At 40.9% G+C, this 26,326-nt stretch overlaps 1 protein-coding gene across 2 annotated transcripts in view; it reads right to left on the bottom strand.

The window, feature by feature from the left end:
• The window catches only part of CPNE4 (copine 4), a 441,978-nt gene that overhangs the window by 336,789 nt on the left and 78,863 nt on the right, over positions 1 to 26,326 (bottom strand). The window lies entirely within an intron of this gene.

The raw sequence follows: 26,326 nt of genomic DNA on the forward strand, positions 1-26,326 counted from the left end.
TTTTTTCTACCAATTGAATTTTGTTATTTTTTCTAATCCAGTAAGATAATTTTGATAATTTGTATTACATTAAATTTAAAAGGTTTTGTATAAATAAAACAAATGTAGCCAAGATTAGAAGGAAAGCAGAAAATTGGGGATTTTCTTTTAGTTTCTCAAATAAAGGTTTCATATCTCAAATATAAAAAGAACTTTGTCAAATCTATAAAAATATGAGTCATTCCCCAATTAATAAATGATCAAAGGATATGAATAGGAAGTTTTCTGATGAAAAAATCAAAATAATTCATAGTCATATGAAAAAGCTCTAAATAATTATTGATTAGAGAAATGCAAATTAAAACAACCTTGAGATATCATTTTATATACCTACCAGACTGACTAAAATGATAGAAAGGGAAAGTAACAAATATTGGGGAGGGAATGTGGAAAAATTGGGACACTAATTCATTGTCGGTGGAATTGTGGACTAATTCAACCATTTTGGGGGAGCAATCTGGAATTATACTCAAAGAGTTATTAAACTGCCTATACCATTTGACCCAGCAATACCACTATTAGTTCTATTTCCAAAGATGATTAGGGAAAAAGGAAAAGAACCTATATGTTCTAAAATGTTTATAGCAACTCTCTTTTTGGTGGCAAAGAACTGGAAACTACGGGGATGCCCATCAATTGGGGAATGGCTGAACAAGTTGTGGTTTATGGCTGTGATGGAATACTACTGTGCTATAAGAAATAATGAGCTTGATGATATTTCAAAAACATGGATAGACTTGCTTGAAATAATGAAAAGCAAAATGAGCTGAACCAAAAGAACATTGCATACAGTAATAGCAATATTGTTTTAAGAACATCTTTGAGCAAATAAATCATTTTGACTATTATAAAGGACATATGAAGAAAGACACTATCTGCATCCAGAGAAAGAACTGATAAAGAGAAATATGTATAGAATGATTTTACATATGTATGTATGTATGTATGTATGTATGTATGTATATACACATATTTGTGAATAACAGTAGTCATCTCTAGGGTGGGGAAAGGAGGAGAAAGGTTTTTTAAAAGCTACATAAGAACTTTATTATATATTTAAAAGGAATAGAAAGTTGTACATAATAGATTGGCAGTTTCATGTGCGATTATCCTTTTTATTATACTACATTATGAAAATGCTTGTTTTCTTCCATAAATTTAAAATAAAATAAATTTAAAAATTTAAGTAAGAACTACCCAGGCCCCTTCACCCTGAAGAGAAGGAGAAATATTTGGATAGAAAGGGCCAGTCAGAGTGACCAGTGGCTGCCTGTACAAACAGGAATACTATCAACCTCTGAGTTTAGCCTCATCTGAACTGCTCAAGATTGGTGCATTTTGGGAGCAGCTAGGTGGCATAGTGGATAAAGCACTGGCCCTGGATTCAGGAGTACCTGAGTTCAAATCTGGCCTCAGATAATTGACACTTACTAGCTGTGTGACACTAGGCAAGTCACTTAACCCCAATTGCCTCACCAAAAAAAAAAGATTGGTGCATTTTAAAACCACTTTGTCGGGGTGGGGGTGGAGCAGCTAGGTGGTACAATGGATAGAGCACTGGCCCTGGATTCAGGATGACCTGAGTTCAAATCCAGCCTCAGACACTTGACACTTACCAGCTTTGTGACCTTAGGCAAGTCACTTAACCCCAATTGCCTCACAGGAAAAAAAAAAGAATTGGACTTTCGGGGTGTGGATGGAGCAGAGAAAGGATTGAAACTGATCTCTGGATCCCCCCAAGAAATTCATTATTAAAACCACTTGGCCCCAAAATAGCATAAACAGAGGCTTTGAGGATTGACCAAGAATCACATCCAAAGCTCTTCTCTAGAGCCAGCCTTTCCAAGTTCCCCTACCCTTTCCACTTTGCCATTGAGCAATGGGAGGCAGCCATCTGCTGCTGTCAGGGCTAAGCCCAAAGAGACAACTGGCTGGCATGGGCAACTGAAGCTTCATCCACCTCCAAACCTCAATCTGTGTTTCAGGGGGTGTGCACGAGGTGTGATAACGGAGGAAAGGAAGCAAGTGACAATGACAAGTGTGGGGTCCCCACATGAACAAGGCCCTGCTTGTTTGCACAGACTGGCCTGGATGTCTACAAACCTACCGTACGTTACAGAGCAGGGCTGGGAGGAAGCAGATGGTTTGGAGGCTTCCACGCTTCCTGTCACTAGGCAAGGGAAACTGTTCCCTAGGAGGACTCTGTTTCCCTGACACCTCCCTCAGAACACGGAGGAATCTTGGGGATGTGGTAGCATCTGGCCACCACTGCACTGAAGCCTGACTTCCAGCAAGGGACAGTGAGGAATCACGCCATGGCTTTGCTCCAGCGTGAGCCCACAATCCTTAGCTTAACTGAAGTAAAACTGAGCTAGGAATTCCTCCAAATCAGAGCAAAGCTATACCCCTCCCCAATTGCAAAAGCTTCATGCCATAGAGGAGAATCCAATCCAATTCAACACACGCTTATTAAGTGTTTGTTATGAACAAGACATTGAACTAGGTGTGTGATCTGGGATCTTGTCACCTATTAGTTATGTAAGTCAATTAACTTCCCTGTGTCTGTTTCCTTTTCTATAAAATGTTAAGGGAGGGAGGAAGGGAGAGAGAAAGGGAGGGAGGGAGGAAGGGAGGGAGGAAGGAAGGAAGGAAGGAAGGAAGATATGTATGTAGAGTGGAGAACACTGGCCCAGGAAGACCCAAACATAAACCTGGCCTCAGATATTCACTAGCTGTGTGACCCTGGAAAAGTAATTTAACCTTTGTCTGCCTCAGTTTCAACATCTGTGAAATGGGGATAATAAGAGCACCCATCTCCCCTACCTGTTGAGAGAACAAAATGAGATAATACTTGTAAATTGCTTTGCAAACCTTAAAGGTTTTATATAAATGTTACTATTATTACTATTATTTAAAAGGAACTATTTAGCATTGTACTACCCTAGGAGGCAGGAAGTTGCAAAGTGGAGGTTCCTACCCTTTGGGAAATGTCTGTTGGAGACTGAGGATCCTTTCTCTGAACCATGTTTTAAACATATATAATAAAATACAGAAAACTGTAATTATATTGAAATACAATTATCAAATTTTTTTTTCAGGGCAATGAAGGTTAAGTGACTTGTCCAGGGTCACACAGGTAGTAAGTGTCAAGTATCTGAGGCTGGATTTGAACTCAGGTCCCCCTGAATCCAGGGCCAGTGCTTTATCCACTATGACACTTAGCTGCCCCCAGATTTTCACACTTTTTCTTATCTCTGAACCATTTCAGCAAGAGCCTCAACAATCAATCAGCTAACAGATATTTGTTAAGCACCTACTATGTGCCGGGCTCTGTGCCAAGGGCTAAAGATACAAAGAAAGGCAAAAGACAACCTCTGCTCTCAGAGAGCTCACACAGGTTCTCTTCTCTGTGCCCAAACTCATTTCCCATCAAAGGATTGATGGAAAGATTTTCTTTGCTTTGAATGGCACTGATGAAAGTCCAGGATTCATTCATTATTCATTTGGAGCCAGAACTTGGCATCCAGTCCTGACTCTCCCAATAATTCTCTATATAAGTCACATAAGTTCTTTGACCCTGCTCTTCCTCACCTTTAAAACGAAGAGTTGGAGTATATGATCTCAGTGATTCAGCTCTAAGTTCCATGACCCTCCTCTACCATTCATTCAAAGCAGCTACAAAAATATAGGCAATTTCCTATCATAAATGTGCGTACCAATAGGACTATGACTCACCCAGGGGCACCTGGAGAACCACCACTCTAATGGTCTAAAGCAGGAGTAGGACACTCACGGCACTGATGTATGTCCAAGATGGCATCCATAATCGTTTTGTGTGTGCATTCTGAGTGATCACTCTGAACCAGCACTAGCCAAAAACATGTAACAGGTGAAGAATGGCTTTGGCATCCTATCACAGTTTCCCTCCTAGGTGGCATCATGGAGAGAGTGCTGGATTTGGAGTTAGAAAAACTGAGTTCAAATCCTGCCTTAGTTACTTACAGTGTGACACTAGACAAGTCACCTAACCTCTCTCAGCTTGAGTTTCCTTATCTGCGAAATGGGGATAATAATAGCACCTACTCCACAGGATTATTGTGAAGATCACATGAGATGACATCTATAAAGCTCTTTGCAAGAATTAAAAATATAAAAATGCTAGCTATTATTCCTTCCCTTTTTAACAAATGGGGAAACTGAGCTTTAGAGAAATTAAATGATTCGCCCATGTTTGCACAGATGGTATCAGAGGTTGTATTCATGTCCAGGGTTCTCACAATTCTAGGTCCTGTGTTTCTTCCCCACTGCATCATGCTGCTTGCATTGATAATTTAAGTTGTGATTCCTTCAACCTCCCCAGGGTAATTTGCCTTTTAGGCAGGAACTCTTGAAGATGGGAATTGCTTTAACAGAATGACAGATGGGTAGGGTTATTGCTTTGATGGCAGAGGTCCACCTTCTCCACTTATTCACAAAGCCAGCCCTCAGTGCACAACAGTTGGGATTGCAGAGATAATCTTTAGCACAGGTTTGCCTTCTCCTTCCTTCCAACCATATGTTCCCTTGGCTCTTAGAAGTGTGAGGCTCAGGGGAGATGCAGGACTGAATACCAGAAAAGACCCTAAAAGTCTTCTCATCCAACCTACTCATCTTACAGATGAAGAAACCGAGACCCAAAGATGTGAAGATACTTGCACAAGTAGCAGGGGTAGAATTCAAACTCAATCAAGGAGCAATGCAATGTTCCTTCTACAGTACTCTTCTGCCTCAGTGTTTCCCTGTCCCCTTGTGACAACCTGGTGGCACTTAAGTTTAAAAGTGAGAGTATGGGGTCGACTAGGTGGTGCAGTGGATAAAGCACCAGCCCTGGATTCAAGAGTACCTGAGTTCAAATGCGGCCTCAGAAACTTGACACTTACTAACTGTGTGACCCTGGGCAAGTCACCTAACCCCCAATGCCCCGCAAAAAAAAAAGTGAGAGTATGCATATGTGTTGGAAAAGGGGGTATGGAATTTCATATAGCAGCAGTTTCTGGAAAGAATGGTTCCTTGGCCAGTGGGCCACTGGCACACATGCCAGGCTCCACCATTCCTACAAAGTTGCTGATGACTAGCCCTATATCCTCAAGCACAGTCCTCTCTAGTACCAAAAGACCACAGACCAAGAGCTAGAAAGGACTTCAGGAGACATCTAATCCAGCTCCCTCCTTTTACAAAGGAGGAAACTGAAATCTAGTGAAAAGGAAGTAACTTGTCCAAGGAGACTTAAGTAAGTTTCAGGCCCTGAGTTTGAATGCCAGCTGTCACTACTTTTCTGGGCCTTAGTTTCCTCATCTGTAAAATGAGAGGGTTGGACTGGATGAATCCCAGGATATATTCAAGCTCCAGATCCGTGATCTGATATCTTGAGGAGGGCTCACAGATTTGATGCCTATAATGGGGTCCAGTCCACTCCTTTCCCAATCCCCGATTTCCATCTCACATGCGCGCCTGTCACAAGGTGAGGTGATAGAAAGTAATTGCTATAAAGTGAGGAAGAATGAGCTCATACAGGAGGGTGAAGTGTTGATTAGAACTTTGATCAACAGCAAGCCCAATAGCTCCTGCAGGAAACATGACTACCTGATATTTTAATAGCAGTGATTTATACTTTCTCACCCCAGGAATTTCAGCAGGTTTGATTCATGGTGCCAAGTGCTGTCAGTGCAGAACTCGATCTATCAGTGAAGGTGGAGGGAACTTTTGTCAACCATCGCCAAAGCTAAATCAAGCCACGGTGTCATTATAGCCTGGCACAGCTCAGGGCAGAAAATCAAGACTGCCTTCTTGAAGAATTAAATTTGATCTCATAGTGTTAAAAGTACAGGAAGACTTGGGTTATTACAAACATTTCCCATCTGGTTTTCCAGATTCCATTCTCTTCCTTCCCCAATCTGTGCTACTCCTGTGCTCAGAAATCTTCCATGGCTCCTTCCCATCTCCAGCACAAAATGCAAACTTACCCCAGTCTCCCTTTTCAGACCTTCTATCCCACACTCTATATCCTAGTCAATCTGGACTTTGAGCTACTCCTCAAACCCAACTTCGTGTCTCCTGATCTGATGCATCCATGCAAGCTATTCCCAATGCCTTGAATGCCCTGCCTCCTCATGTCCACTTCTTAGAATTCCCAGTTTCCTTTAAGGATCATTTCAAGGACTACTTTATACTCAAAGCCACTGTCATCCCTTGAGTCGTTAGGACTGTTTACCTCTTCAAATGAGCAATTTATGTGGCAAAGTAGGTAGAGGGCCAGGAAGACTCAAGTTCAAAATCAGCCTCAGATACTCACTAGTTCTATGACCCTGGGCAAGTCACTTAATCCTGTTTGCCTCAATTTCTTCATCTGTAAAATGAGCTGGAGAAGGAAATGGCAAACCCTTCCAGTATCTTTGCCAAGAAGACCCCAAATAGGGTCACAAAGAGTTGAAAGTGACTGAAACAAATGAACAAGAACCCCTCCTCAAATTACTATGTTCTCTTATCTGGGTCCATGTCTTCTGTTCCCCATCCAATCTTACCTCCTTGAGGTCAGGGCTTGTTTTGTTTTGGTTTTGCTTTGTATCCCCAGTGCCTGGCCAAAGGCATTCAATAAGTACCCACTGAGTTGAGGTCAAGCTAGATTACTTTCATTTGTCTTTGATCTTTTTAAGATCCATAAAGAGGCATGAGGGAATAGAGCTAGTAATGTTTAAGCTTATGAAAGAGAAAATTCAGGGAGATGAGATAAGATAGCTGTCTTCAAAAATTTAAAAGACCCTCATGTGAAAAAGGACTGTGATTTATTCTGCTTGGCCCTGGTAGGCAAAAATAGGAGAAAAGGGTGGAAGTCACAGAGATAGAAAGCTGGGTTGTAAGACTGACTATGAGCTTCCTATGCTCCAAAGCCCAAGATGGAGGTGTTGGTGAGGCCAGAGAAGGAAGGGTTTTTCTTTATACTGGGACAAAGGTGGCAAAGATAGGGTTTTCCCTGGCCTATGACCAACGAGTAGAGAAGCCTTCCCCTGACAGAAACAGACAGGGAAGGATATGCAATATGAGATGTCTGGTAAGGGCTGGGGGAGCAGATTCGAGAAGAGATTTTGCACTAAGTTGTACCAAACTGGATCACTGACCTTTTTTCAAAAAGGAGAATTTTTTAAAAGTTTAATTTAATTTTAAAAAAGAGAATTGATAGAATATCCAGCTCAGGCAAAGGACTGGCTCACTGAGAAAGGACTAGATGAAAACAGTAGATCAGGAAAAGAAAAGAAGGTAAAATTTAAAAGGAACAACGCCCTACTGTCCCATCAGTAACCCAAGGATGAACAGCTAAGTCTCCTGTAAGCTTGCCAACTTTCCCCCTTTGAACTGTTACTCTATGACCCCATGTTTCCAAAGGTGTTTGGAAATAACATTCTTTGAACAACCCAGAGAGGGATCATGGACTATTTTAGGGGAGCTAAAGAGTAGAAAACCTTCCATGAGCCCCCATGGGCTGAGCTCACACTTGAAAGGACATAGTCCTCAAAAGAGTGGTGGCAGCTAGTGTGATCAATCCCTGAGCTCATTTCCAGGGTGTTCAGGGAGCGGTGATGGGCTAGGGGGCCCAAAACATCAGAAAAGTATGTACATTAAGGAAAGAATGAAGAACCACCTGCAAACAAACTACTCTCTGTTGAGTTGGTGGGGGAATGGTCCCTAAAGACTTGCTAGCTTTCACATTGTTATTTCCTGCTGAATACTTATTAATAATAAAAACTGACATTTAGATAGTGCTTTAAATTTTTCAAAATGCCTTATTATCTCATTGGAGCCTCCCAGTGACCCTGGGAGGCAGGTTCTATGACTATTATGATTCCCAGGCCACAGCTGAAGCAGCTGGGTCTCAGAGAGGTTAAGTAACTTGCCCATGATCACACAGCAAGTGACTGTCAGAGTAGCTGTGAACCTAGGTCTTCCTGAATTTACACACAGCATTCTACCCACTATGCCTTGCTATCTCTTGAAGTTCTGTGGGCTAGGGGATAAGTCCCTTCCAGCCCTGAAATATGTGAGGATAATCAAAGATGAGGCAACTACATGGTACAGTGGACAGATAAATTGACCTGGAGTCAAGAGGACCTGAGTTCAAATTTAACCTCGGAGACTAACTAGCTGTGTGACCCTAGGGGAAGCCTTAGTTTCCTCATCTGTAAAGTGAGGATAATAATAGCATCTACCTCACAGGATTGTTATGAGGAGCAAATCAGATAATATTTCTGAAGTGCTTTACTAAACTTAAAATTATATAAATGCAAATTGCTACTACTACTATTATTATTATTCACCTTGATTCTTACATCCTGAGGTTTATTCTCACTCAAATCACTGCTGCTTTCATTGAGTGACATCTTGATTCCTTTGGCCTCAAACAATAGTTCAAAGATGGCTCAGGCAATCACAGACAAAAGGGGATGATTTTAATTGAGTGAGCTGCCACACAACACTTAGAAGTCTGCGAAGTTCAAGGGAATTTCTTATCATGTTCCCAAAGACCTCACATGACAGTTAATGTATTTGGACAGAAGGGCAGAAGGTCTCAGAAGGAAATGACAACAGGGTAAGTGGAAATATACACATGCTGACAATTCAAAAGGCCTCGTTACTGTAGAATGAGCTGGCTCAGTTACAAGGTCACAAGAGAAAGCCACTGAGAAGAAACAGAGACATTCTATACAGGACAGGGCAAACTGCACGACTACCTGCACAATGGGAAAAAAGCCTAGTCCCTATCCCAAAGGCATGTCAAGGAAACCCAGGGATTACTTAAGAAGCATTGCAGAGTCCTGGAAACAACCTAGTGTCTTATAGAGTTATGCACCCTACCCAGGATTCAGATTGTGTCACTCAGTCCAGCCACATTCCAAATGAAGAGGGCCCCTGAAAAACAGGAGTGGTTCCCAGAAGACTAAAAGTCAGGAAATGCCCTACTTTCCCAAAAGGTGAATGAGAAACTATGCACTGGTAAGCTTGTTGTCAACCTCTGGCAAAATTCTAAAACATTCTTAAACAGATGGCTTGTGAACACCTTAAAAGGAAAGTGGTGATCACTGGGAATTAGCATGGGTTCACGAAAAACAAGTCAAAGCATACAAATTTTATCTCATTCTTAAGAAAGGAGGGAAACAATTATTGACTACTATGTGTTAGATATTGTGTTAAATGCTTTAAAAACACCATCTAATCTTATCCTCACAACAATCCTGGGAGGTGGGTGATATTATTATTTTACAGGTGAGAAAACAGAGGCAGAGAGAGCTTATGTGCCTTGCCCAGAGTCACACAGCTAGGAAGTATCTGAAGCCAAATTTGACATCAGGGGCAGCTAGGTGGCACAGTGGATAAAATCTTGGGTCTGGAGTTAAGAAGACTCATCTTCCTGATTTCCAATCTGGCCTCAGACATTTACTAGCTGTGTGACACCGGGCAAGTCACTTAACCCCATTTGCCTCAGTTTCCTCATCTGTAAAATGAGATAGAGAAGGAAATGGCAAACCACTTCAATATCTATGCCAAGATAACCCCAAATGGGATCATAAAGAGTCATATGCAACTGAAAACAACTGAACAACAAAACTTCCTGACTCTAGGTCCAGGGCTCTATCCACCACACTAAACATTCTATCAATCAATCAGCATTTTTCAGTGTCTACCATTGCTAGGCACTGAGGATAAAGAGACAAAAATTACTCAGTCCCTTTGGACAGAGAGCTTACAATCACAGTAGAGACAACATGTGTAGATAGATATGTGTATGTGTATATATGTGATATGTGTACATGTACATGTGCATGTATATATGTGATATGTGTATACATACATATGTGTTGGGAGGCTTAAGGAAAGCTTTCATGTAGAAGCTAGATTTGAGCTGAGCTTTTAAGGAAACAAAAGATCCTAAGAGGCAGAAGTCAAGACAAAGTGCTCTCCACAAATAGAGGGTAGCTATTTGAAAGATGTAGGGAAGGGAGATGATGTGCTATGTGTGAGGATCAGTAAAGCAATGTGACTAGACCATAGGCATGTAAAAGGAAGTAATATATAATAAGTCTGAAGAGCAGGTTGTAAAGGGCTCTAAAGACCAAAGAGAGAAATTGGTATTTGGTTGTAGGGACAATAGGGAGCTACTAGAATTTATTGAGCAGGGAAATAAGATGGTTAGATATGAGTTTTAAGAATACTCCCTTGGAAACTATGTGAAAGATAAATTGGAAGAGAGAATGAATGGAATACAGCAGACCCAGTTGGGAGACTATAAGCAAGAGGAGGTGAGGGTGTGGGCAGGGTGTTGGCCATGTGAATGAAGAGAAGAGGGATAGATATAAGAAACGTTATAGAGGGAATAAGGATAGAATTTAACAAATGATTAGACATATAGGAAGAGAGACAGTAAGGAATTGAGAATGACACCAAGGTTGTGAAACTGGGTGACTAGATGGGGTAGTGATGTCCTCAAAAGCAACTGGGAAATTTGGAAGAGAAATTGATTTGGGAGGGGAGAAGTAAAAATAAGTATTTCTCCTTTGGATATGGTGACCTTGACATGTCTCCAAAACACAGAGTATGAAATGCCCAATAAGTAATAAAGACTGAAGAGAGGTATTAGAACTGGATAAATGGAGAGACTGGAAGTGATTTCCATAAAGATCGTAATTAAACCTATGGAAACTGAGATGGTCATCAAGTAAGAACATATAAAGATAAGTTAGAAAAAGCACATAGTTAAAAAGACAGGACCCTGGACAGAGCCTTGGAAGACATTCGCAGTTAGGGAGCATAAAATGGATAAAGAACCAGCAGAGATGGAGAAGGAGCACCCAGACAGGTAGGAGAACCAAGAGAAGAGTCTACCCCATAGGAATGTAGTCAACAGTTTCAGATGATACAAATAGGTTAAGTATGAGGAATGAAAAATGATGAGATTAACAATAACTTTGGAGAATGCAGTTTCAGCTGAGTGACAGAGGACTCCAGAGTGATAGGAAAGCATATGGAGGCAATAGAGGCTGATAGCATTTGCAGAGAGTATGACAAAGAAAGGAAAGATATAGGATGATATCAAGTGGAGATGGTTGAGTATAGTGAAAAATTTTTAAGGTAGACATGTTTGTGTGAAGTAGGGAAGAAACCAATAGTCAGGGAGAGGTTGAGCATTGGTGCTGGAGCAAGAAGGGGAAGGTGATAGCAAGGACAGTTTGCCAGAGAGAAGACCCTAGAATGATGAAGTTCTAGAATTACATAGAGTGAATCTAAATTTTATTGAAGCATTTGATAAAATAGTTTAGTATAGGGGCAGCTAGGTGGCGCAGTGGATAAAGCACCAGCCCTGGACCTGAGTACCTGAGTTCAAATCCAGCCTCAGACACTTGACACTTACTAGCTGTGTGACCCTGGGCAAGTCACTTAACCCCCACTGCCCCTCTCAAAAAAAATAGTTTAGTATATTCCTTGGAGACAAGCTGAAGAAATGCAGACTGCATCTATTCATGGCTGGCCGAAACACACAATCCAAAGAATGTCAGTTCAGAGAAGGAAAACAAGGAGACATCAGGAGAAAGTTATCTCATAATTTGGATGATGATCCAACAAAAGACTGAGAAGGAATGGGTCAACCAGGGAGGAGGAGAACCAAGAGAAAGCAGTGTCACAATAACTAGAGAGGACAAAGTATCCATGAGCAGGTGGTCAGCAATGTCCAATGTCACAGAATTGGGTTCTATTCAATTTAAGGAATGCTTAAGGCTCTATCCTTGAATCCAACCTATTTAAAACTTTTATTATTTGGCAGGTAAAAAGAATGAGTAATGATAGCTTGCTATATTTGGCCTCATAGTCCAGTTAGAGCAAAGACCCAGATTTGAGGATTTATATGAAATGGGTACTCAGGAATAAGTACAAGCATGAACTTTATTATGGTGGGGAAGCAAGCAAATAAAAACCATGCACACATGCGCACGCACACACACACACACACACACACACACTATGGCAATAGGGACATTTGGCCACACAAACAGGACCAGAGCCATGCTGTTGATGGATGTTGAGGTTAATATCTATGCTGGCAAAGATCTCAGTGTAACTACATACTCTAAGTGAAGTCTGAGCAAAAAGGTTTTACACATTAAATACGGGCTAGGTAATCAACGCTAGATGTAAGGGGGTTATTCCTAATCAGACCCAAATGTGGTGGGGAAATTCTCTAAGTCATTTTTGGATACCAGACTCAGGTGGGGTAATTTGCTAATGGAGACAAGAAACTGGGTGAGGGTTTGAACTGGTAACAGAGACCCCAGGAATGGATGTTGGCACCACCGCCTCTGCAGTTTGGCCAGGAATTTTGTCCAATTAGGAGCCAAGATCTTTCACATACAAGTACAGATTCACTCTTATTCCCTGTATGTTTATGGTCATCAGGACCATTTAGCCTAAGTGATACCATATTGGAGTCCTATCAGCTAAAACTATAACATCAGACTGTATTTGAAAATCACAACTAGCTAAAATAATAAAAGCCAGCACTTACATAGAACTTTAAGGTTGGCAAATTGCTTTCCATTAGTTACCTCATTTGACCTTCACAATTCTGTAAGGTAGGTGGTATTATTAACCCCATTTTACAGATGGGGAAACTGAGGTTGAGAGAGGTTAACTGACTTGCCCAGGATCATACAGCTTCTAAGATTCTCAAGCCATATTCAAGCCAAGCACTCTTACCACTCTCTTACCTGGCCACCCCATGATGAAAAGACATGCTTATCACATTTTTAGAGGGTGCAGAGGTAGGAAGAAATTGATAACACATCGGATGGCAGAATTAGGATTCAAAGGAACTTTGACAAGATCAAATGATGGGCTGAAATTAATAAGGTGAAATTTAACAGGGATCAGTGGAAAAATCCTGCACTTAGGCTCAAAATAGCAGCTGTGTAGATACAGAATGAGGGAGAAATGTCTCGACAACAGCTCGAGTGAAAAAAGACATGGAGGTTGCAGTTGCTTTCATATTCAATATGAGTCAACCGTGTGATGTGACAATGGGAAAAAAGGCTAATTCAGGCTTGAACTGGATTACTCATATGTGGCATCCAGAACAAGGTTAGTGGCAGGTCTGTGAGACTCCTCCCCATTAAGGTTGTCTCCAGAGCATTGCTTGGGCTTCTTGGCAACATATTTTAAGGGTAACATTGGATGGGTCCAGAGAAGAGTGAGCTGACTGGTGAATCAAGGTCTAGAAACCATATTCTATATGGAATGTTGGAAGAACTGTGGGTACTAAATCTGGAAAAGACAAAAATCAACCCATCGCTTCATGTCTTCATCTTTCCTTGTTTGTTTCAGTTAAATCTGTTTAAAATATGATAATTTCTTATTCTCCAAATCCAGCCTCTTCCTTTGCGGGTCAATAGCTCTCCATTTCTCAACTAGTCTAAGAAAAGAGAAAACTAATTACTGAATCCAATATATCACTACCTCATAGAGGTCTAGAGTCTAAAGGGACCTTGTAAGAGGTCACTTAATCTAACACCCCTCCCCATGTAGAAATCCCCTCTATGATACCCCTGACAGCTCATCATCCAGCCTGTGCTTGGAACGTTTCCAAGTAACTGGGATTTCATTATTTCACAAAGCTGCCAGTCGATCCATTGACCCTACTCCTTGTAACTTTAACTCATTTGGTCCTAGTCTGAAATGCACTCTGCCTCCTAGTTACCTTTCAGAATCTTTATGTCACTTCAAGGTATCCAGCACAGAACACAGTTTGCATTTAATAAATGTGTTGATTGGTTGAAGGCAAAACTCAGTTCATGTGCTAAGTCTGCTCTGATACAGGGACAAAGAGCATTGACTCTGGGATAAACGGATCTATGTGACCTTGGGCAAATCCCTTTCTCTATCTGGGTCTGTTTCCTCATTTGCAAACTGAGAGACTTTGACTAGATCTGGTGACATCTTCCTCAATAATTAATGTTCCCAATTTCTTCTCCAATTACCTTGTATTTAACTCATTGTGTAGATGAAAATAACTATTTACAAACAAGATATACACAGGGAAAATTGAAGGTAATCTCAGAGAGGCAGGTAAGTATGCTTGTTGAATTGAATTGAAACATTCCCACCCACCCACCTCCATCTCATGCCTCCAGGGTTATATGTAGTCCCTGATATGCCTTCTATCTGATTACATAAAGGACAGCAGGGGTTCTGAACCATCTCTGCCTATGGACCACTTTGGCACCCTAGTGAAGTCTAGTAATTCCTCAGAAGACTGTTTTTAAATAATTGAAGGAAATGTTAAATTTTTGTTAGAGATAGATTAGTGCAAATAATGATACCATTATTTTCCTATTCAAGCTCATGAACCTTCTGAAATCTATTCATGTACTCCTTGGGCCTCAGGTTAAAGGGAAACTCATCTACATTATCCCACATGCAGGGAGGGGAAATAGGATGAATTTACCCAATTTGAAAAAATGAGAAAGAGGGGACAGAGGTGGAGTTACTCTTTTTTTGTGAGGCAGTTGGGGTTAGTTGACTTGCCCAGGGTCACACAACTAGTAAGCATTAAGTGTCTGAGGCTGGACTTGAACTCAGGTCCTCCTGAATCCAGGGCTGGTGCTTTATCCACTGCGCCACCTAGCTGCCCCAGTGGAGTTACTCTTAAATGCTATTTGGGACTGAATGAAGAATGATGGAAAGAGTGCAGAGAGATCATATCCATGTGAAGGGTCTCCCTATCTGTACACTGTGGCAGCTAGGTGACATAGTAAAAAAGCAGTGGGCTTGGAATCAGGAAGACTTATGTTCATAAGTTCAAATCCAGCTTCACACACTTACTTGCTGTGTGAGCCTGGACAAATCACTTCACCTTGTTCACCTCAGTTTCCCTAACTGTAAAACGAGCTGGAGAAGGAAATGGCAAACCACTCCCAATATCTTTGCCAAGAGAACCCCAAAATGGTGTCATGATTGAACAACCACAACCTATATGCTGTATTAGGATTGGTAGTATCATCATTTCAACAGCAGTAGCAGCATCAGTAAAATCCTAATGGCTGGTGCTCCCTTTTCCCTCTGTTGGATATATCTCCGAGGCCCATTATTCTAAAGACCGAAACTGGGGCTGGCGGCTTCACTGTGATTTACTGTAGACAACTGCCAAAGAGAGGGAGTCATTTTCAGCCTGGCTGTTTAAACTCTGGGAGATTTGTGTGGGTTTAAAAGGGAAAAAACTGATTTGGATTTTTTCCCCCAAAAGACTGTGTGAGAATCCCAAATCTCACAGCCCAAAAAGTGGTTGCACTCTTCCCAGGCGATAAAAATGCCTGCATCCATTTTGGTACACAAATGCTAGCAACAAAAGGGTAAGAAGGCTGGCATTTCTTTGAGGTACTTGTGCTAACTAGGACATATGAAGATGAAGTGTGATCCAATCAGGAGACAGTTCATGACCCTGGCAGACAGGCTATCCCCATACAGCTACAAGGGGCAGTGTTCAATGGTTCAGGCTATCCAGGATGTCCTGATTTGATAGAAACCATGCCCAGTTCTATTTAGGACAGATATCCCAAACTTGTTAGGGAAATTTAGGGGATGGACACAAGGTCCACACATGGGGGTTTCTGGAAATATTGGTTATAATTTCTCTAGGACCTACTTTGTTCAACTTACTTAGCAAATCTTATCCCTTTGCCAGCAACCATACCAGCTCTACCACTCACTATCTGTGTGACATTGGGATAAGTCACTTAATTTCTTTGGCCTCAGTTTCCTCATCAGTAAAATGAAGATAAAAATACTTGTACTTCCCCACCTCTGCAGAGTTAATGTGAAAAAGCCTGGGCTAACAGCATTTGTTCAAAGTAAATCACATGATAAATGTAAAGCATTTACTTTTTGTTTATTGGTTTCTTTGGTTTACTTTAAAAAAAATTGGGGGGCCGGGGCAGTCAGGGTGGGGTGGCTTGCCTAGAGCCGAGCAGCTGGTGAGTGTCTTGGGTCTGAGGCCAGATTTGGGCTTGGGTTCTTCTGGGTCCAGGGCTGGTGTTTTGTCCACTGTGTCACCTAGATGCCCCATGATAACATCTTTAAAATAAAATTAGGGGGTGAGAGAACTGCACTGGGAGAAAGGGAAAGGGAGAGGTGGAATGGAGTAAAGTATCTCACATAAAAGAAGCAAGAAAAAGCTAAGGGAGTGGAGAGGAAGACTGGGGGGGAGCGGAGGAGTGAGTGAACTTTATTCTCATCAGAATTGGCTCAGAGAGGGAATAACATACATACTCAAGTGAGTATAGTCATATATCTTGCCCTGCAGGGAAGTGGGAGGGAAAGGGAATAAGGGGGGAGAGGTGAAGGAAGGAAGGACAGATTGGGGGAGGGGCAGTCAGAAGCAAAATACTTTTGAAGAGGAAAAGGGTAAAAGAAGATAGAAAATAGAACAAATATCATGGAGAGAGAATAGGATGGAGTGAAACACAGTTAGCAATAGTAACGGGGGGGGGGGAATTTGAAGCAGAGGCAAGAGCAATATAAAATGAGGAAGAGTGTGAGATGATGATGGTACTTACCTTGCTGGGCTATTGTGTAGAAAATTCTTTGTCAGATATAAGATACTATATAAATGTAAGCCATTATTGTTGTTGCAATAATCAGCTTCATGGGTGTTTTGCAAGGAAATTCCCCTTTAAAGTGCTATATAAATGTAGTTTATTATAAAAAAATAGATGAGCAGGATGCTATCAGAAAACCTGGAAAGACTTACATGAGCTGGTACAAAGTGAAATGTACTGTATACAAAATAACAGCAGTATTGTAAGATGATTTGCTGCGAATGACTTAGTTATTTTTCAGCAATACAATGATCCAAGATGACTCTGAAGGACTTTTGAAAAATGTAATCAATCTACAGAGAAAGAACTGATGGTATCTGAATACAGATGGAAGTATTATTTTGTTGCTAATTCCTCTTTCTAACTTTTTTTTGTCTGATATATTTTGCATGACTGCACATGTATAACTTATGTCAAATTGCTTGAATTCTTAAGGGGGATAGGGAGGAAGGAAGAGAATTTGGAACACAAAGTTTTAAAAACTGATGTTACAATTTGTTTTTACATGTAAGGTGGAGAAAATTCTAAATAAATAAACAAACAAACAAAAAGAAGTAAATCACAATATAAGTATGAGCTATTATTCTCTAGAATAGCCCTTTGTTTCTTCCACAGATGAAGCAATGTCTATCCATATAAGTCCAATGACTTTGCCCTTAGCTGAGGACAAAACTCATACTAGAGCCCAGGTCTCCTGCCTCTTCATAAGCCTGGTTACAGCAAACAAACAATATTATAAAACCAATGACAGAGAAGAGATGATGTGTTCCTTTCAAACCTTTGGTAAAAATGTAGAGATATCTACACTTTTTTAAAAAATCCATTAAAAAGCAAGACTAGAATCTTTGGAAAGAGAGAAGGAAAAGAATTCCTAATCCTAGAACCAATGACCAAAATTTAAATTCTAAATGCCTAAACAAAAGGAAAAGAATAAGAGCTCCCACACCCTTCTTTCTACTCAATTCCTTAAACTTGGACCTTTAAGGTGACTCTTCTTATGAGCTTTCCAAATTAGCAGGGATGCTCGGATAGGAGTTCCATGTATGGCTGGATGAAGAATCAATGAATAAGCATTTATTAAGCACCTTTTTTATACTAGCTAGTGAAAATATAAATACAAAAAAAAAGAGATGGTGTTTGCCCTCAAGAAGCTTACATTCTATTGGAAGTGGTTCTCAAAGGGTGTGCCATGAATTGTATTACAACTTAAATTTGCAATTACATGCACAGGTATGCCTCTCAACTTTTCCATGCTGTGCCCTCAATTCCTACTGTGCCATGAGTAAAAAAAATTGAGAAGCACTGAACTAGGGGCAGAAAATGTTCATAAGTATGTGAATATGAACTATGGAGAAGGCTAAGGACAAAGAATGGATTGATGACATTTATTGTATTTAGGTTCTGGGGTACACAATTCATTAGTTCAGCAAGAGTTTCTTTAACTGCTTTGAGCAAGGCACCATACCATGTGCTCTGGAGGATCTGAAGATGCAGGAAAGACACTGGCCCTGTCCTCAAATAGCTTCTAATCCAGAAGGGCAGCATATTAAAGTGGAAAAGATAATGGATCCAGAACTCTAGGACCTCATTTTGAAACCATCCTCTGACACTTAATTAGCTGTATGACCCTAAGAGGTCAGTGAACCTCTCTCAACCTCAATTTTCACATCTGTAAAGTGGAATAACATGCCTCAGATAAACTTCATTAGCTGTGATACTGTCTGTATCACTTTCCTTATGTGGCTGATCTGAGGATCAAATGAGAAAATATATTTAAAGCACTTTGAAAACCTTATGGCACAAATCAAAGTAGATAAGTCACTTCCATTCTCCAGGCCTCAATTTTCCCATCTGAAAATACTAGCAGTCACCATTTATAGAATGTTTTTCTAAAGTCTGAAAAGTGCCTACTATTCAGCACCTCATTTGGACCTCACACTGACCTGGTGAGGAAGGCAAAACAGGTATTCCTATCCCCATTTGCCCTGTAAGGTCCCTCTCTAAAGGTAGCTGGTGCTATAGCTGGGCCTGGAGTCAGAAAGATCTGAGTTCAAATCTGACCTCAGACACTTACTAGCCATGAGAACCTGGTCAAGCTGTTTGAACTTTGTCTGCCTCAGTTTCCTCAACTGTGAAATGAAATAATAATAAAACCTACCTCCCAGGGTTGTTATGAGGATCCAGTGGGATCCAATGGGCACATAGGAGGCACCTAATAAATGTTTGTTTCCTTCCAGATCTAAAACCTGTGATCCTTGGAGGCAATAAGATATGTCCAAAAATAATTTTGGAGCAGCATCTAATATGTCTAATGGGAATGCTTCAGACAAGTAAGTGCAACAAATGTTGCTCAGAATGTTGGTATAGATGAGTCTCCACTGAGTCCCAATCCCCCTTAAATTGGCCAAGGAAACTGGTCACAGAGGGTCTCAACCCCACACCTCAAAAGCCAGCTCACCTCTTGCTCTGAAAGGAATCGCAGCCCTCTGGTCTAAACAAAAGAAGTTCCAGTTCATGAGGAGAGATGAAAGGAAGCTCTGGGTAATGAGTCCCGGAGTCCTGAAGAAATGAGAATGACTAAACGCTGAAGACACCATGAACATCAAACAACATGGAGATGACTCACAGAAACACGGCAAAGCTACCGAGGTCAGAGCTGGGGGATGTAGAATCAAAATCAATAAGAGAAAAATCATGGTAATTTGATCTAGAGAAGAATGGCATTCAAACCCTGGACCTTGGGTGATGCTCTGGATGGAATGGTAACTGAATGGAGGTTTTAATGACGAGTCTTTGGAAACAGACTCTTGTCTCTGACTGCTCTTCTCCAAGAGACATCCTGTGCTGCTGAGCACACTTTGAGAAGTAGACGTGGGGGTAGGGGAGGGAGATGAGTACTGGAAAAGGCCAGAGAAATTTCAAAAATGTCTACCCCCACCCTGCTGAGCCTCTCTGATTTAAGATACAAACTCAACCAGCATGTGCAAGCCATTAGGAATCCAAAGATAGAATGAAAAACAGTCCCTGCCCTCTGCAAAGACACATTCACCTATTCCCATGAACTCCTTACTTGATATGTCCATCCCCACCAGCTGTATACCTCTCTTCCCTTTTGTGGCTAAGCTCCTTGAGAAGGAAATCAACAATAGGTGCCTCCTCTTCCTCACCGTTCACTCTCTCCTTGACTGGCTTCTGAACTCATCCTTCAACTAAAACTGATGGGCTCTCTTAATTCCCAAATCCAATGTGCTTTTCTCAATCCTCATCTTTCTTGGCCTCTCTGAAATATTGAACACTAATGACCCTCTTCTCCTTGGTATTCTCTTCTTTCTTTCTTTCTTTTTTTTATTGGGGGGTGGGGCAATGAGGGTTAAGTGACTTGCCCAGGGTCACACAGCTAGTAAGTGTCAAGTGTCAGAGTCCGGATTTGAACTCAGGTCTTCTTGAATCCAGGGTTGGTGCTTTATCCACTGTGCCACCTAGCTGCCCCCCAGCATTCTCTTCTTTCTAGATTTTTGTGACACTACTGTGCTCTGGTTCTCCTTCTGTCTGTGAAGCCACTCCTCAATCTGTTTTGCTGAATCTTCTTTGAGGTCATTCTTGCTAATTATGGGATCCCCCAAGGCTTTATTATGGGCCCTCTTCTCTTCTTCCTCTCTACTATTTCACTTGGGGAAAGACCAAATGAGTTAATATATGTAAAGCTCTTTGTAAACTTTAAAAGTACTCTGTAAATGTAAGCTATTATTATGTTATTGTTGTTATATGTTACACAACTTCCTAAAGCTACAATTTATAGCAATTGTGCTCATCTATATTCATAGAAGGCAAGGGAATTTCCTTAAACCAATGAAATCACAGGTCCCATCTAAAAAAATTTACAAAGAACTAGGGCCATTTGAGAAGCAGCTGGTGGGGGGGGGGGGGTCAGGGGATAGAGCACTGAGGCTTCAAATCCAGCCTCAAACACTTCCTAGCTGTGTGACTCTGGATAAGTCACAACTTCTGATTGCCTGAAAAAATAGATCCACTGGAGAAGGAAATGACAAACTATTCCAATATCCTTGCCAGGAAAACGCCAAATGGGGTCATGAACAGCCAGACATGACTGAAATGACTGAATAACAACAAAGGGGCATTTGGGATAAATTGGCTTCTTTTGCTACATCTATCCATATCGTCTCTACCAGTAGAATGTCATCTTGCATTAGAATGCCCATCTTGTAGGCAGAAATTCTTTCATTTGGGGCTCTATATCCTCAGTGCCCATAAAAGTTCCTGGCACAGAAAAGATCCTTAATGAGTGTTGGATTAGAGTGAATTCCTTGGGGCAGCTAGGTGGTACAACAAATAAAACACCAGCCCTGGATTCAGGAGGAACCTAATTTCAAATCTGACCTCAGACACTTCACACTATCTGTGTGACCTTGAGCAAGTCACTTAACCCTCATTGCCCCACCAAAAAAAAAGTGAATTCCTTCATGTCAAGAAATGTCTTTTGAGTCATTCATCATAAATGTGACCATCTCTTGGAACGTGAAGACCACAATCCTTCCCAAAACTAAAGATACCATTTTAAGGAAGTAGGGCTAGGGTTCTTTTTCCTTTCTTGGTATCCCTAGTGTTTGATCAGTGCCTGAGACAGAGTAGGTACTTCTTGTCCGACTGACTAATAGAAACAATGGCTATAATGTAAATGGCCCTTTAAGGCTAACAGAAACTTTTGCATAAATTCTCTCTTTTGGTCCTCAAAACAATACCGGGAGGTTGGTTCCATTATTGTCCTATTTTATATATGAAGGAACAGCTGAAATCAGCTAAGTGACTGACCCAGGATCATACAGCTAGGAAATGTCTGCAGTTTGAATTTGAACTCAGGTTTTGAATCGAAGTCCAAGGCTACATCCAGAGCCTCAGAATCAATAAAGAAAAAATCACAGCAACATGATGTATAGATGAACAAATGCAATATAATTTGAAGAGGGAGAAAGCCCTGTCATCAGGAGAAATCAGAAAAAGCTTCTTTGTAAACCAGGAGTTCTTTGCCCTCCTTGTCTCCTGGCTTCTTTTGTCAGCCTGATGAAGCCTGTGCAGTCCTTTTAGAAGCATAACATTTCAAATTACATACAATAAAATACAAAAGGATTACAATGGAAACCAAAAGTTGGTGAAGCTGAAGATCGTTTTTTCCCCATCCAGGTCCACCTACCCCCTGAAATCTATCCATGGAGTGCTCAGGGGGTCAGTGGATCCAAACCTCTATTGCAAGGGGCTTTCACACCAGCCAAATTTTGAATGAAGGTAAGAGTTCCAAGAAAGAGAAGCAAAAAGAATGCATTTGAGGTATGGGGGTGAGCCTGTCTGACCAAGCAAAAAAGGATGGGAAATGAAGACTTGATTACTATTTCATTAATGCAAGGAACTCCCAGATGAAGCCATTTCCTCTGCCAAGTCAGGTTCAGCATCTTCCTTGTCCTAGAGAGTTGCCTGGGGCACTGAGACTGAGAGTTGCCTGACTTACCCATGATCACACAGCCCATGTGGCAGAACCAAGAGCTCCAGCTCCAAGGACATCTCTCTTTCTCTATGTCCTCTTTTCCCAAAAACGGACCATCAGTGCTGCCTGCTACTTTAAAGCAGCTCACAGCCTTAATGGTGGGCCAATGAAACACACGCAAAAACCTTTCTTGCACTGGGGTGTAAGGTTTGGATTCTCCCCCTGGTTGTATCCCCTGCTCTGGTGCTCCACCATTCAAACTGCAATTTTACAGCATGCCCCAAGACTCAGAAACAATGAGCCTCCAATATAAGTGTACACATTTCCAGTTGGTTCTTTAAGAAGTAACCCTATTATTGGAGTGCGTGTATCATTTAAAGATGAGAATTTAACAGTGAGTTCATCTGCTAGATCATGCTCAGTGGCTGCAAAGAGCCAAACCTTTAAAATGACAAATCTAGCCCTGAGAACCACTGTGGCACTTTCTAAGAGATGGTCACATTTAGGATCTATAATACATATCAATTGAAAAAGAAGATATATGAATCTGTGAAGGAAAGCATTTATTAAACATGGACCATACATCAAGTGCTCTACTAAGCTTTGGGGATACAAATGCAAAAGCAGATACAGTCTCTGCTGTTAAGAAGTTTACATTCTGCAGATAGGTAGCACAGTGGATAAAGCACTAGTCCTGGATTCAGGAGGGCCTGAGTTTAAATCCAGCCTCAGGCACTTGACACTTACTAGCTGTGTGACCCTGGGCAAATCACTTAATCCTCATTGCCCCCGCAAAAAAATAAAAATAAATTTTTTTAAGTTTCCATTCTAATAAATGGAGAAGATCCTATAAGGGATAGCCTGGGAGAGAGATTTTGGTTTGGAAAGTTATAAGAATGATGAGTAGAGTCTTAGGGGAATGGACCAACCCACTCCTTGCAGGAAAAATGGCAAAGTTTTTTTGATTCAGGTTTCATAACCTGGAAGGAGGCAGGAATAGGGGGCTCACTCATAGTGAGTAGCCAGGGAGTGAGTGAAGCATGGATTGAGCCAGTCCTAGATGTCTATAGAGACACATATCTAGACAGATACTTAGATAGACTTAGACATACATCTAGATACATCTAGACATATTGGTATTTGGAGATGTGGGACTGGCCCTCAATAGAAAGATTAGAGCTATTTATCCATCTATATCTAGCTATTGGTATATTGATACCTACAGACATCTAGATAGATGTCTATTTAGATATAAGCATCTAGATAGGCAGATACAGAGACAGAGAGGCAGATAGCCTCAGTTTCTCTATTGAATTCCAGTCTTAAAATTTTTTTAATTAAAAAATTAAAATTAAAAAAAATTCCAGTCCTACATCACCAAATGTCAAATTTCCAACTAAACATCTCATACTCAACATGTCCAAAACTGAATCCATTATCTTTTCCCTAAAACCCATCCTTTCACTGAACTTCACTACATTTGTCTAGGGCACCATCATCTCTTGCATATTTATAACCTTACTGTCATTCTTCCCATTTTCACAGCACACCACCTACACTCCAGTCATGTTCTCACTCCCAAAGGAAGCCTGGACTCTGCCCCTAGAAAGCCAGGTTCTGAGAGTCAAGTCAAGAAGTTATATATAATTATAAATGAAGTGAGGTGTTCTCCAGGTGTCCATGCCACTTCTGAGTCATCTCCATATCATGCTACATGTGTATCCCACCTTTTTCAATTTTCCTTTATCTGTTGTCTTACCCTCCGACCATTAGAATGTAAAATGTGGGACTCACTTGTATTTGTATCTCTAGCACTTAGCACAGTACCTGACACAAAGTAATTGCTTAATAAAAGTTTTATCTATCTGTCTATATCTCCTTGATTCCCAACTGTCCCTCATCCCATATATCTAATCAGTTTCTAAATCCTGTCATTTTCATGTCCACAGCATCACTTAAACCTAGCTCTCTTTATTATAGTCACCACCTTAATTCAATACCTCATCACTTCTCACCTGGACTCTTTCAATGACCTAACTGGTGCCTCCTGCCTTAAGTCTCTCCCCATGGAAATCCATTCTCCACACAGATTCCAAACTAATATTCCATAGCACAAAGCTGACCTTGTCACCCCCTACTTGATTAAATCCAGTAGCTCCCTATTGCTTCTAGGACAAAGAATAATCTTCTGTTTAGTTTTTAATGTCCTTTGCCGCCTGGCTCCAACTCATTTTTGTAGTTTCATTATGCATCATCCCATTCCCACACTCTACAGCTAACTTGCCTTCTCTCTTGCTCATATGTTGCTCCATCTCCTAACTCCATGCCTTCTCTGAAGAACTTTAGAACTGATTGCATGACATGGGAGATGCTGGCAAAGGACCAAACAGCATGGTGTACCTGCATCAAAGAAGGTACTGTGCTCCACGAGCAAAGCTGAATTGAAGTAGTGGAAAAGAAACACAAGATGCGCAGATTTAGAAAACCCACCCCAAATGGTCACATGGACTATTTGTGCCTGACCTGTGGTACAGCATTCTGAGCCTCTATTGGTCTGTTCAGCTACAGTTGCCACACTGTAATTTGACTCTAACACAGTGATGCCATTTTGATCCTCTTTGAGAATGAAGGACAACCAACCAACTCCATGCCTTTGTATTATCTCCCATCCCTGGAATGCAATCCTTCCTCATGTTTACCTCATACAATCCCCCCTTCACTTCTTCAAGATCCAGCTGATGCATCACTTTTCTATAGGAACCTTTTCCTACTTGTCCCCCAACCCCAACTGCTAATGCCACCCTTCCCTAGCTACTGTGTGTTCATTTTGTATTAGTCTATACATGATTTTATACGTATAAACATAAAAATTATATATTATTATCTATCTATATAATATTATATAATTACCCTGCTAATTATTATTTATAATATATTTTTATATATTATATACAGATGCATAAATATATAATGTACAGAAGCTATATAAACACATACAGAACAGTATGCATACATGCATATATACATAACACATATTGTTGTTTCCATGATAAAATTAAATTCCTTGAAAGCAAAGACTACTTTTCTCATTTTCTATCCCCAGAATATAGCCAAGTACCTGGCACAAAGTAGGTATTTAATAACCATTTGTCAGTTCACTGGTTTAGTATGCTATATCCTAAACATTCCTGACTTCACTTAATAATCCCACTATACTCTAATTATATGTATTTAAATTAATGTAAACTAAATCTAATTAATGTATTTATAACTTCTTGAATTATTACTATTTTCGCCAGCAAGTTCTCTAAGCCAACCAGCTGCTGGGTAAAGCCTACCCTTCTTTGGGTCTAAAATAAGCTTTTTGAGGGTTTCAAGGGCTACCACAACCTTGTGCTCATTCCTTCCCATGCAGGGCTCTGTCACTTTTTAGCTGTTTGACCTTTGAAAAAATTCCCACCACTGCTCACCCCTGAGCCCCAACTTCCTCAATAGTAAAATAAGGGGGTTGACACCCACACAAACTTGTTTAAGTCATTATCTCCCTCCCCCTCCTCAACGTGGTTCATTATTTAGAGTCCGCATTGTACAGGGTTTTTCAGTGATTCAGAATGCTCTGCTGACTCTTCTTTGAGAAAGGACTGGGGGCAGCTAGGTGGCGCAGTGGATAGAGCACTGGCCCTGGATTCAGGAGGACCTGAGTTCAAATCCGGCCTTGGACACTTGACACTTGCTAGCAGTGTGACCCTGGGCTAGTCACTTAACCCCCAATTGCCTCACCAAAAAAAAAAAAAAAAAAAAGAGAAGAAAAGAAAGGGACTGAAATATACTCCTTCTACTATGTCCCCTTCATCCAACCACTCCAATTACTGTCTGTGTTTGTGTGGATCCCCTGTCCCTAGAACCAAGCTGTTGAGATGGACACACTGTTCATGAACCCCTGGTAACTGTGTGAGAGTCCTGTTGCAGACTTCAGGTTGTTCTGTAAAAAATGCAAAATGCAAAAAATAAAAGTTTTTATTAACAAACAAAAAATGAGGGGTTGAGCTGATGATCTCTAAGGATAGATCCTTCAAGTGTCCAAATCCTGAAAAGCCTTTGAAGTAATCCTAAACTAGGG

This window comes from Dromiciops gliroides, chromosome 5 (assembly GCF_019393635.1).
Source record: "Dromiciops gliroides isolate mDroGli1 chromosome 5, mDroGli1.pri, whole genome shotgun sequence".
NCBI lineage: Eukaryota > Metazoa > Chordata > Mammalia > Microbiotheria > Microbiotheriidae > Dromiciops > Dromiciops gliroides.